Below are 12,771 nucleotides of genomic sequence, written 5' to 3'. Positions count from 1 at the left end.
ATGAGTCCATAATTTTTAAATGCTTCTCATCTCCCACCCATACCTATGCCAAGGATTGCAAATGTTTTCAGTGTTTCCAAGCCCATTTTGGAATTAGCAGTATCTCTCTTTTTTTCCTTGAACTCACTTTATTTCTCTTAAGTTCAGTTTATGAATAGCATGCCACTTTTTAAATTAAAATAAGTTTAATTTTCTTTTAATGTTTATTTGAGAGAGAGAGAGAGAGAGAGAGAGAGAGAGAGAGAGAGAGAGTATGCATGGGGGAGGGGCAGAGAGAGAGGAAAACCCAGAATCTGAAACAGGCTCTAGGCTCTGAGCTGTTAGCAGAGAGCCCAGCGTGGGGCTGGAACCCACGAACCACAAGATCATGACCTGAGCTGAAGTTGGACACTCAACCAACCTAGCCACCCAAGTGTCCAATTAAAAATGGTTTTAAATATCTGTAAGGTAAGCAGAAATACCCTAGGTTTTTTGCCAAAGTGTAGTTAAGTAACCACTGCTCTCTACCTTACTCAGACTAAGGATCCTGGACCAAATATACAAAACTTATAAGAGATGTGGGCGGGGTGGGGGGGGTGGGTGGCAGGAATCTGTGTTAAATATTCAGGGTCAATTGTTTTCAATCACTAATATTTAAGTTATGAAAAATACATGTCATTGTTTTAGGTAATTCCTAACTTCTGAACTGGCATCTCATCTATGTCCTTTACTTTTTCTTGTCCACCTATTAGCATTATGATGGCTATTACTGTTTCTCTCAGCATATTGTTAAGGGAAAGGAGAGCAAAAAGATGGAAACAAATATCTATGGTATCTTGTTGGCTTCTCTGTGTCAATGTAGTCAGCTAGACACTGAAACTCTCCAATCCAGTGAGATTTCTGCTTCATCTGAGGATGGTCTGTTTTCATGTTCTCCCTGTCCATTGTTAACATTTCTAATCAAGACCTTGACCCACATCTCTTTGGGGTTTAGAGAAGAACACGACAGCACAAGAAATTCTAACTGCTGAATATCAGCACACTCAATCCACAACATAATTCCACATAAAAAGTTGTGTGGTGTCATGGAAAGGGCACTGAGTCTGAGTCAGGAAGGTTGAGTCTGTGGCTCTGCCTCTGCTAGGAACTTGACTCTTGATCTTTCATAAGTGGAGATTCAGGGCAAATGTCTCCACCTTTCACAACTCTCCCAAGTAGCATGAGACGTTCTGTCATTCTCAGTACTTCTCAAACACTGTTCCCATCTCTACCATTGGGTCTATAGTAGTAGCTTGTAAACATATAGATGTCCTTTTATCCACCTCCAATCTTACCCTCATCCACCGCCTTTAGTCTCCTTGGAAGTAGAAATAAATCATTCATTTTTATCTTCTCAGTGATGTGAACAGTGTTTACACAGAAGGCATTTGACAAATGTTTGGTGTGTAAATGGATGCCCATGAATTCTCATCTCTGTTGTATCCAAAAGGAACTCCTTTTTTCCTCTCTGAATATCACTCAGCACCCCTTCTGAACTTCCTTTCCTATAGGTTGTGTTCTGGTTGTTACTGGATAATAAGTTTTAGGCTGTCTTAAACTAGAAGGAAATTTAGCACTATGACATATCAGATTCGTCTTGATCATGTAATAAAGATGGGTTCTTAAGTGACCTTGGCTGAAATTCTCTCACTCCCCAGCAGAATAAGTGTAGCAAAGAGCCACAACAATATTTCTTGCCCCACATGTTCTTCTAGAACCTTGCTATCCTCTATCAAAAAGCAAAATCTGTGTTCTCCCCCCTTGAAGCTTGGCAGGCTTTTGTGACTACTTTGAACAGAGCACAGGTGAAGTAATGCTGTGTGTTTCCAAGTTAGTTTATAAAAGGCAATATAACCTCCAGCTGGCTCTCTTCTTTGACACTTGCTCTTAGAATACAGACACCATTCTGTGAGGAAGCCCAAACCACATGGGGAAGGGCATGTGTAGGAGAGCAAAGCCCCCCACCCTAAGTCCCAGCTAAGCTCCCAGCCAACACGTGCCTACTTGCCAGGCATGTGAGTCATCTTGGAAACAGATCTTTCTGCCTTCAGTCACACTGGCACTGCATGGAGCAGAGACCAGCTCTGCCCAAATAACAGATTCATGAGCAGAATAAATGACTACTGTTGTTTTAAGCCACTAGGTTTCAGGGTAGTTTATTATGCAGCAAATGTAACTTGACCAATAGTGCTCTGGGGGGAGCTAGCCAAGATGGGTAATTTTGCTTCCCAGTTGATTCAAAAGGAAACTTCTGCATTCAGACACTTCACAACTTAAAAATGTTTGTGACTATAAAAATTTTAAGATCTTAAATAAATACACCAACTTGAATCCAAATTCACTTTTGAATAGAACCTTTGGCATACAAAAGCTTTTCCTGTCTTATTTCCTGATATTTGGGGTCCTAAAATGGTAAACTTTTCCAATTTTACAAGTCTCCATATTTTTCAACTCAATTTTTACTTATATTTATAAACACATCCTGAGTTCATCTCTTATTTTCTAATACTTTTTAATCACAGCCAGTAATAAACAGTAGGCGCTATCTACCATTTGTTGTTTTTTTGTTTGTTTGTTTGTTTGTTTTTCAGCCAATTCCCCAGGAGGTTAGGCTGTGTTGGGGCACTTGGTCTGCTTTCCAGGTTATCACAGATAATGGTTTTACCAAATGTTTTGCCACCACATGATGAGTCACTGCTTTTCCAGTCTCTGATATCCATTTCCTTGCTGTCCAACTCTTGCCAACTTCCATCCAACTGCTAAGCCAGTCTCACATCTTTTAGGCTTTGTTAAGGCAGAACATCACTTTGAGTAGCAGTATGTATATTATGATAATACAAATACAAATAAAGCTTAGCAGCTTAACCAGTGGTGTGCTAGTAAAATGACTGTCTAAAAAGAGCCCTGGTTTGTAGCACTTGCCATTTCTGTATTGTAAAAGCTCCAATTATAATAACTTCAAGCTATCAACTTGATGTCAGTTAGCTTACAAAATTCGCTAAGACTTAGCATCAGCTCTTGCCAACCAGGACAAGCCAGAGAAGGCACACTAATGGACTTAACCCAATGTATAAAATCCAGTCAATAGTGGAAGAGGCTATAAAAGGGAGTTTACTTCACAGGGACCCAGGGTGATGAAGGATCTACCGTGTTCAACACATGGTTTTCAAGGTCATCTTAATACCAGCATCCAACCAGAAGACAGAGAAGAAGGAGAGTAGAGAATCCCAAGGGAAGATTTTATGGGTCAGGCCTAGAAGTAATACAAATGCTTCTAGTCACATTCCATTGGCCAAAGTTCAGTTTGTGGTCACACCTAACTGCAAGGGAGGCAGGAAAATGTTGTCTAGCTGTGTGTCCTGGTGGAAAAGAAAACAGGTTTGGCAAACACCTAGCCAGTCTCTGCCACATTCCCCTAGACACAAGCTCCAGACAATCAGTAGTATCATTAATATCAACAATCACTTGAGAGTTCAGTGTCATTAGCTCTAGAGAAGGAAATTATGGTCACCTTGGTATAGACTATAACCTAATGTCAGGAATTATGCAATAATTGTCACTGCAAACGCTAAGCAAATATACCTCTGGTTGGCATTGGAGGGAGAGGTATGCAATATACCTGTGTGGCCAATGTTCTACCAGATTCATGGTAGAGGTCACTGGTCCGAGTTACAGTAACAGAACCACTGCCTTTCTTATCTGCTCACACAGTGTTGGACAGCCAGGATGACAAGAAAAACACTGAACTTGGAATGCAGGGGAGTCCCAACTCTTTAAAAACAGATAGGGTTTGAGTGGTCTGAGATTCCCACCTCAGCTTTGTCACCATCAGCTCTTTCTGATTCAAGTTCTTTATGCAAAAACTGTATAATTACACCTCATTCACAGAGTAATGATAATTAATTTAAATAATTATTACAAAATACTGGCACATAATACTGGCACATAACTTGGTAAATGTTATGTTCTCCTCCCCTCCCTACCTAGCAAGGCAACTTGGACATGTTCTAGCAGGCAAAATTAGTTGCTGGTGCTCTTTTTATTTTCATTTTCTTTAAGTTTATTTATTTATTTTGAGAGAGAGCACACGCACGCAGGGGAGGGGCAGAAAGAGAGGGAGAGAGAGAATCCCAAGCAGGCATTCATGCTGTCAGCATGGAGCCGGACAAAGGACACAAACCCACAAACTGTGAGATCATGACCTGAGCTGAAACTCAGATTTGGATGCTCTACTGACTGAGACACCCAGGTGCCCAGCTGGTGCTCTTTTTAGTACCCATTCCTCTTGACATGATCTACCATATGTTCTGAAGTTTCCCTCTCTTCTCTTTCCCTGAGAAAATCTCTATGGACTTTCTGTCTGGGTTATGCAAGGCTCTCTACTAACCTGGTTAGTATGTTTAGTAATTCTTGAACATTTTGGAGACATTGTTGTAGCCAGCACAACTGAAAGGAGAGAGTCAGAGATATGAAACATTTTGCTATACCCAGGAAAGTCCACGCAACAAAAAATACCTTCCCATGATGTCAATAGTGCCTCCCACTCTAAGGAATTTTTGAACAGCAGAAATTTCAAAATTCCTTACAATGGAGACACGGAGAAAAGACTTTTCTGAGACTCCGTAGGATGAGCACAGATCTGCCCCTATATATCTCCCTGAAGGGTTTCTGTGAGAGAGTCTTGTACTTCCTTCCACCTTCCCCCAAGTAGCTGCATCATGTCCACCCCCATCCCTACTCCCAGAGTATTCTGCCCACTCTTTCTGTGCATCTGACCTCATGGTCTAACTACATATAATAACTCTGTGGGAATCATCCCATGGGTTAAGTCCATTTCTTTCCACTTAAAATGGTGATGATTGACCTGGGAAGCAATAATTAAGTCTGAGTGTAGATAAACAATGGGTAAACTTGCACAACCAAATTTTTCATTACAACCCGGTCAAAGTTAAAACTAATGACAAGTTGTGTCAAAAATAATGACACACAAAAATCCCTCGCTCAAGTGTGTTTAGTTCAAAGACAATCACTTCTAAGCATAAAACAGGCCTCCTATTCATTTGGATGTCATGAAATTATAAAGTTTATGCTGCCTAATTTGGAAAACTGTTAGCTGATGCATATTTATATTTCTGTTTAAAAACTAGAGTGTTAAATCTTTTCCCCTAAAGAGATGTTGAGTTGATCAAAGATACAGGATTGTCCTAATTCTTTTCAAATGTAGAACATCTTTAAAAAGTTATAACAGGAAACGTGTCTATGATTAAATAAAATTAAAACCCTTACAATGCTTACAATTTCAGATTTTTATCTTTTTGATGGGACTAATCTCAAAGCATTTTATTACTGGGTCAAGTCCCTTTTTCCATAGCATGGGTTCTGTGTCCAGGATCCAGCAGGTCACAGGTTTGCCTCTCAAAATATACGATTTATGAAATAAAACTCCTCCAATACTGAGCTAAAAAGCACAGAAGGTTCTCAAGGGCAGCAGTCTGCCTTAAATCCTGTGTGTTCACAGGCACTGGGCATCTGGCCCTCTGGCTCCAAACCAAGGAAGTTGCTTCAGAACTGGCTGGTTCATCCCTGGGGTCATTTAACCTTCGCTCCTCAGGCTGAGCTTGTTGAAGTGTTTTGCTCTTCATATCCAGTTTTTGGCCCCCTCGTTCTTGAGGGGCTCTCTAAACCTCTTGATTCTTGTCTTATGACCCACAAAGGACCTCTCTGCTTAGAATGAAGGAAACAGATGAAGCCCCACCTAAGCGCTTTTCCATGAGCCTGAAATCTCTACTGACATCTCCTCTGCTTCTCAGCCAGGACATTTTGAATCAGCCAGAACTGATTTGATTTCCCCACTTCATGTGATTACCTAAACAGAGTGCATCAGGAACCCTAGACAAGATACACCAGGAGGTTATAAACTAAAACTACTTATTTTCTTTAAGATTAAAAGATATATGCTAATTCTGCTTCCCAAGGCCTGAGGCATCAAATTTCTCTCAATGCAGACTTCCCCTAAATTGGAAGGGAACTGTCATTAAAAACCTCATTAAAGATATTCTGTTTCCAAGCAGGGCCCAGCAGCCCTTGAGTCAGATACAACTGCTTTCCTGTTGCCCGAAGACCTGTTATTTGGAACTAGACAGCATCCCAAGGGGGAGGGATGTCCTTGGTTGTATTCTCCCCCTGTCCTTGCCCAACACCAATCCCCGCCATGATCTGTCCAGTAAATGGCTGGCAAACATCACTCTTCTCAGTGCCAGTGACTTGATGGTGAGGACCTCGCAACTGTCTATGAGGTCCGCATTGTTTCCCCCATTTGATGTCTGAGAAAACTCTGGTGTGACCTCCATAAGCGACCAGGGGTTGAAGGAAGAGGAGAATGGAACCAAGCCAAGTGTCTGGCCCCAAGACTGGCACTCCTGCCACAGCCCTGCGGCTGAGCCTCTCTCAATGCCTCCCTTTCTGGCAGCAGAGGTAGAGCACCCACTGTGCTTGAATTCTTGTTTACTGAGTGGTGCCGGTGAGTTGACTGCAAGAAGCCAGCAAGCATTAACTTGCAACTAACGCGGGTCTCATCAGCTTTGTATATGAGTTTTTTTTAATCACACAAGTCTAAATAGGACACGAGAGTGCGTATTTATTTTAATTCAGCCTCCAGACCACAACTGGAGAGCGTGTTGATGCTGGTTCTTAGCAGGTCAATTAGTGCACCCTCCAGGAGCCACATCCTGCTTTGTAATATTTAGCCGACACATATATGCCTTTCAATTACAGGAATTGAAATAGAACACATTACATGCCCGGGTCCACACAATCAAAGGGAGCCACCCCATGTTCCATCAAAAATGGCTCAACTAGGCCCTCAATTGTGAAGGTGGTTAAGGGCAAACCAAAGCTGTTTGTCAGAATTATCCAGTTGCATGGATTTTCTGTGCTCTGTAGACAAGCCCTATAAACCTAAGTCACTCATTGGAGTGCTTTGTAGACTTTTCATACATGTTATCTCTACAGGTTTATGTGAATTTTCATATTTTATGGGTTCAGTACCTTCCTTGGATATTTCCAGTCCTAACTGAAATGGCTATTTCACAAACCTCAGTTTCAGCAGTTGTAAGAAACACCGTTAACGACAGGAGTGGACCTACTTGAAAACAAGTTGTCAGTTCACTCTTGTGCCTGAAATGCTAATGACACACACGACCAGCAGCATGTGCATCCCGTGTCAGCTCTGTAGAAAGAGACTCCTCCAGCAGCAGCAGGAGACCCTAATTGTTATTTTTTTTTTTTCAACGTTTATTTTTGGGACAGAGAGAGACAGAGCATGAACGGGGGAGGGGCAGAGAGAGAGGGAGACACAGAATCGGAAACAGGCTCCAGGCTCTGAGCCATCAGCCCAGAGCCCGACGCGGGGCTCGAACTCACGGACCGCGAGATCGTGACCTGGCTGAAGTCGGACGCTTAACCGACTGCGCCACCCAGGCGCCCCGACCCTAATTGTTATTTAAGTGGCCTCTGCCCTTCATTCCATTTCTCTTGCCACCAAGTTGCAATGTCTTCCTTTCCCTGCAACCAAATCTTTCTGAAAAGGTTATTCTCTGGGACACTGATCCCATTTACATCCATTGCAGGGGAGAAATATACTAAGCTAAACGTGAATAGCTCTGTTCTTCCCTTCTGTGTGAAAGTAACAATGGGATGTTTTCAATATTATTCTCTGGCTCTTTTTACTGTAATGTTTCCCTGCGTCTGATCACTTTTCCTTCTGCTGTCTGCAGCTGAATAGACAGCTGGAAGTCAGCTGCGTCGCGTCTAGTGCAGTAAGTTTTTAAATGTTTCGCTGTTAATTGTGCGACACTGCCCCTCATTCTGCTTTGTGAATGGACCACGCGGTCTGCTGGACCGAAGCAGACAGCTCAGCGATCTCCACCCTCGCTTTGGTAGACAAGCAACCTTTCCCTGTCATCCCTACAGTCCAGGTTAGAAGACCCGGAAGTAGAGAGTTGGAGAAGCAGAGAGACTTGGAGGATGTCCCAGTGCTGAAGTTCTGACTGTGGCATAGCCGTCCCAAATCATGAGAGCTCTCGCCAAAACCAGTGTCCAGTCTCATCCTCATTAACAGTTTTCATCACCCACATAATTCTTTTTATTGCCGGAGGGGGAAAAAAGGTCTCCATTTTTATGATTTTATAACCCTGTCATTAAAAATGTTTGAAACAGCATTCCACCCTCAGGTTGCATTGTGTGGTTGGTTATGAACTTCATTTGATCACTGTTCCATCAATTTGACATTAACTGCTGCAATTTACAACTGCTCCAGCTTTCTGTCTATTATTGTACCTTCTGCGTGTGGAAAAAGGAAGGGGGGGTTGGGGGAGACCTCTGCTGCCCAGGGGAAGTTTAAAAGAATGTGATGTCTTGTTAAAACCTGAAGGGGCAATGAAGGGAGGGAGGGGGAATCTCTGAAGACAGCAAACCTAAGCCTGGTAATGAATAATGCCTTGCTCCCGCTGTGAACACGGGTGACCTGGCGTGTCCTGCAAGGCCCAGAGTGAATAATTCACTGTGCGAGTCACAGGCCTCCTGGTAGGCCGCAGCATTGCTTTGTCTTACAAATATGTTCTCCCACAGAATCAGACTTGATGGGCGGGTTCGCTCAAGAAATGTCGAAACAAAAGCCTTGTGTGACGGAAGGAGCACCTTGTGATTTTGGCACAAGGCTCCCAGTGCTGAGGTTCCCGGGAAGGGGAGCTCTTGGCTGGCTAACACAGCGGCAAGCATCAAAGGAAAGGTAATCAAGAATGCAACAGGTCAGAAGACGCCAAGGCCTTGTTCATGTCTGATGAAAGTGTGACGAAGTCAGACAGGAATCCATTTGCACCACACGCGCAAATTGAAGTCACATTCATTGCCTAACTTAGACCCACAAAATGAAGAAAGTATAATGCAGCTGGGAATCCCAGATGACTTCTTGACCTTGGCCGCAATTAAATTTAAAAGAGAGAGAAAGAAAAAAAAAAAAAAAAAAAACAGTATTTCTCCTTGAATGAAGAACCAGAAAGTCATCTAGATTGTTGGGCTGAAGTTAACTCTATTTGGTGGCTTGAAAGATTACAGAGGGCTTTTTGAGGCCAAGGCAGTCATTGGTTCTCTCATGTTTTGGAAGAAAGAAGGAATCAGTGTTAAACCCAAGAATAAGATAGTCCAAGTTCTCGACCCCTCTTTCTCCTGTATGGGGACCAGGCAGTCATGAAGAGATAAATGAAACGGGAAGAAGTTAGAGCCGGCCTCCACATTTCACAGACTTACCTCATTTGTTATGTTCTCCTTTCTGCTGGTCTGAGGAAATGTCATGTCACAGAAAACTGGAAAAGTACAGAGAAATTGCCCTCAGAAGCATTTTGATACTTCCTTCCTATAGATCAGTATTTCTGTAACTTAGCTGACTTTTAAGTACACGACTGAACACGTATCATATTTGAACAAAGTTTACTCAGCTCTGAATTAGTGTTTAACCATAACTAAATTGCTTATTGGTACATATCATAAACTGCAAACTAAGCTAATCCAGCCTTAAAACACAGACTCTGCAGGCAGCACTCCCAGGACTTTGAGCAGAGTCTCAGTCCAGTCCCATCTCATGAGAAAGGGCCCTAAAAACCCTAAGACAAAGTAACACAGGCTTGGTAAAAACAGCCACCCATCTTCACCGCCCCAGATTGGCTGAGTGTGGAAGCTGCTCGCATCAGCCACAGGCTCTTCCCACCATTCAGTGTGTAACAGTTATTATCGGCTCACATCTTTGCAAACCTTTGGCATTGCCAGTCTTTTTAATTCTGATGTGTACTGGTCCCTCAACGTGATTTTAATTTCTATTTCCCTGGTAAGTAGGGCAACCACAAAATGTATCATCTAAACCAAAAGTGAAAGGGGGTATTTTTTAAATTTTAGCAAGTAAAGCAGAGTAAACTGGGACTGTTACTAGCAAACCAGGATATATGGTCCCCCTATGACCGACTAGCAAGGTTAAATGCTTTTTCATATGTTTGTTGGCCATTTGGGTGTCCTCTTTGAGAACTGAGGCTGTCTGTCTTTTTACTGAGGATAATAGGAGTTTTTAATCTACTATCCTCACGCTGTAATGAATATATTCATTTTTATATTTTCATATATATTTGTATATGTTTCATAAGGATAGATGTATATCCTTATGAAATAATTATATCAATAAAATACCGCTCATCTCTTTAATACGTTGGAGTTTGGCATAATATATTACTAACATGCTTAAAAATCAGTACCCTAGAGTGTTAGTTAAAATGCGCTATCCTTTGTTTTTATCATAGTAAACCTATCAGTCCATGGTGTGCCATACTAAGTTTTTACTTAGAGTCTGTTTTTTCTCATTGACAGTCTTTCTTATACACAGGGTTATACTTTATTTTTAACTATGAGATATTTTTATTGAAATTGAAATTTTGGGGGGTGGCTGTGGCTCAGTCAGATAAGCGTTTGACTCTTGGTTTCCGCTCAGGTCATGATCTCACAGACCATGGGCTCAAGCCCCACATCAGGCTCCAAGCTGACAGTATGGAGCCTGCTTGGGATTCTCTGTCTCTTCCTCTCTCTCTGCCCCTCCCCTGCTCATGCACTCACTCTCTCTCTGTCTCAAAATAAGTAAACTTTAAAAAAAAAAAAGAGATTGAAATTTTTTTCTATTGAAATTTTTCTACTGAAATTATGGAAAATAACAGTGGACATTCTTGAACATTTGCTATATTTGCCTCCTTTGTTATGCTTTCCTTTGTTTGTTTGAAAAAAAAAAAAACATTGATACAGTTGAAAACGCCAGCATGTCACTTCCCAATCCCATTCCATTTATTCCACTCCAGAGTAAGCCTCTATAATGCATTCTATGTTTTTCATTTTCATGCAGTTTTAATAATGTTACAAATTTTATATGTATCTATAGTTTTTTTTTAATATTTATTTTGAGAGAGAGAGAGAGAGAGAGAGCAGGGGAGGAACAGAGAGAGAGAATCCCAAGGAGGCTTTGAGCTGTGAGTGCAGAGCCTGATGAGGGGCTCGATCTCAATAACTGTGAGATCATGACCTGAGCTGAAATTAAGAGTTAGATGCTTAACTCAGTGAGCCACCCAGGCGCCCCTGTATGTATAGTATTATAAGGCGATGTTTTACAATATATGTAATGTACATATTGTGTTTTATATATATGGTAACCGCTCTGTACTTTTTTTGCTAAGCAATTTTTTATATATATCCATATTGATCCACATGGTTTTAATTAATTCATTTTAAACTGGTAGGTTAGTAGTCTCCATTGAATGACTATAGCACAAGCAATGCACCTCCTCTGTTGAAAACAGTGCAACAGTACGGGAGACACCTTGCTTGCAGTGTAAAGCTTCTCCAAGGGGTGTATGAAGCAGAAGAACTGCTGCACAGAGCGTGCTCAGGTGAAGCATTACAAGATACTGCCAAAGGACTCTCCACGGCGTCGTCCCTAGCCCCATGTGTTCTTCTCTACATAGTGTGAGTGTCCCAACTGCTCAACATCCTCCACCCCGCTTGGATTTGTTCATTTTCACCAACCTGATAGGTGTGACATTGTATCTCACTTTGAATTTATATTTCCCAGATTACCACTTAGTGTGAACATTTTTTCATATATGCTTATTCTCCAATTCATCTGGCTCTTAGAAATCTTTCTTTTGCACATTTTCTTTTCAGTTCTCTCTCTCTCTCTCTCTCTCTCTCTCTCTCTCTCCCTCTCTCTCTCTCTTCTCTTTGCATTAATTTGTAAGAGTAGTTTTATAAAGTCTCTTTAATAAGTTTTTGTCAGTTATATGCATGACAGATAACCCCTTCCATTCTGTGCCTTGTGTGGGAACTCGAATAGTGCCTTCTGCTGAAAATTTCTTTTTTAAATTCTAATGTAGTCAAATATATCAATCTAGTCCCTCATGCTTTGTGCTTTTTGTGATATCTCTACCAATTCCTTCCCTAAAGTTAGACAGGAATTTTCTTACATTTTCATCTAAAACGTTCTATTTTTTTTTTTATTTCATATTTAGGCCTTGAGTATACCAGGAATGAGTTTTGAATAGTTTGAAGTAAGGATTCACTTTTTTACGTATGGCTGATTCTCTAGCAAAATTTATTCTATTCTTTCTTCTACTTGATGTGAAATGTAATCTCCTATCATATACATACACACACACACACACACACACACACACACACACACAAGTCTGTGTCTGGGCTTTTTATTTTTTTCTTTGGTCAAACTGTTAATTTTTACAGTGTGTAATAGGCCTTGAAATATGATAGGAAAAGTCCTTCCATGTTGTTAATCTTCAGTTTCTTTATTTTTCACAATTTGCTGTTTAATGTTCATTTTAGGATTGAGCACCACAAAATATCCTTACATTGAATTAGAATTACACTGAATATATGGATTAATTTGAGGATAATTGCTGTCTTTAAAATATTGAATTCCCTTAGTCATGTATATTATCTGTCTCTCCATTTATTCCATTTCCTTTTGCATCATTCAGTGTTTTATAATTTTCTCCATGAAGATTCTGCACATTCTTTGTTAGACTTTTCTAACTACCTTCAATTTTTGATTCTTATTGTAAAAGGGATCTTTCAATCTATTTCGTTTTCTATTTGCTACAGAATGCTATTGATATTTTTATGTTGATCTTATGGCCAACAACCAGTGTTGTAAAA

At 40.9% G+C, this 12,771-nt stretch overlaps 1 long non-coding RNA gene across 1 annotated transcript in view; it reads right to left on the bottom strand.

Annotated features, from left to right (window-relative positions):
• The window catches only part of LOC123590680, a 29,227-nt gene extending 19,731 nt beyond the window's left edge, over positions 1 to 9,496 (bottom strand). Inside the window, exon 1 of the long non-coding RNA XR_006708917.1 lies at positions 9,325 to 9,496. This is a non-coding gene — a long non-coding RNA (uncharacterized LOC123590680). The remainder of the gene's footprint in view (positions 1 to 9,324) is intronic.
• Positions 9,497 to 12,771: the final 3,275 nt, after the last annotated feature.

The sequence above is a fragment of the Leopardus geoffroyi genome, chromosome B4 (assembly GCF_018350155.1).
Source record: "Leopardus geoffroyi isolate Oge1 chromosome B4, O.geoffroyi_Oge1_pat1.0, whole genome shotgun sequence".
NCBI lineage: Eukaryota > Metazoa > Chordata > Mammalia > Carnivora > Felidae > Leopardus > Leopardus geoffroyi.
The sequence above is the reverse complement of the archived record's forward strand: the minus strand, read 5'-3'. Positions and strand labels throughout refer to the sequence as shown.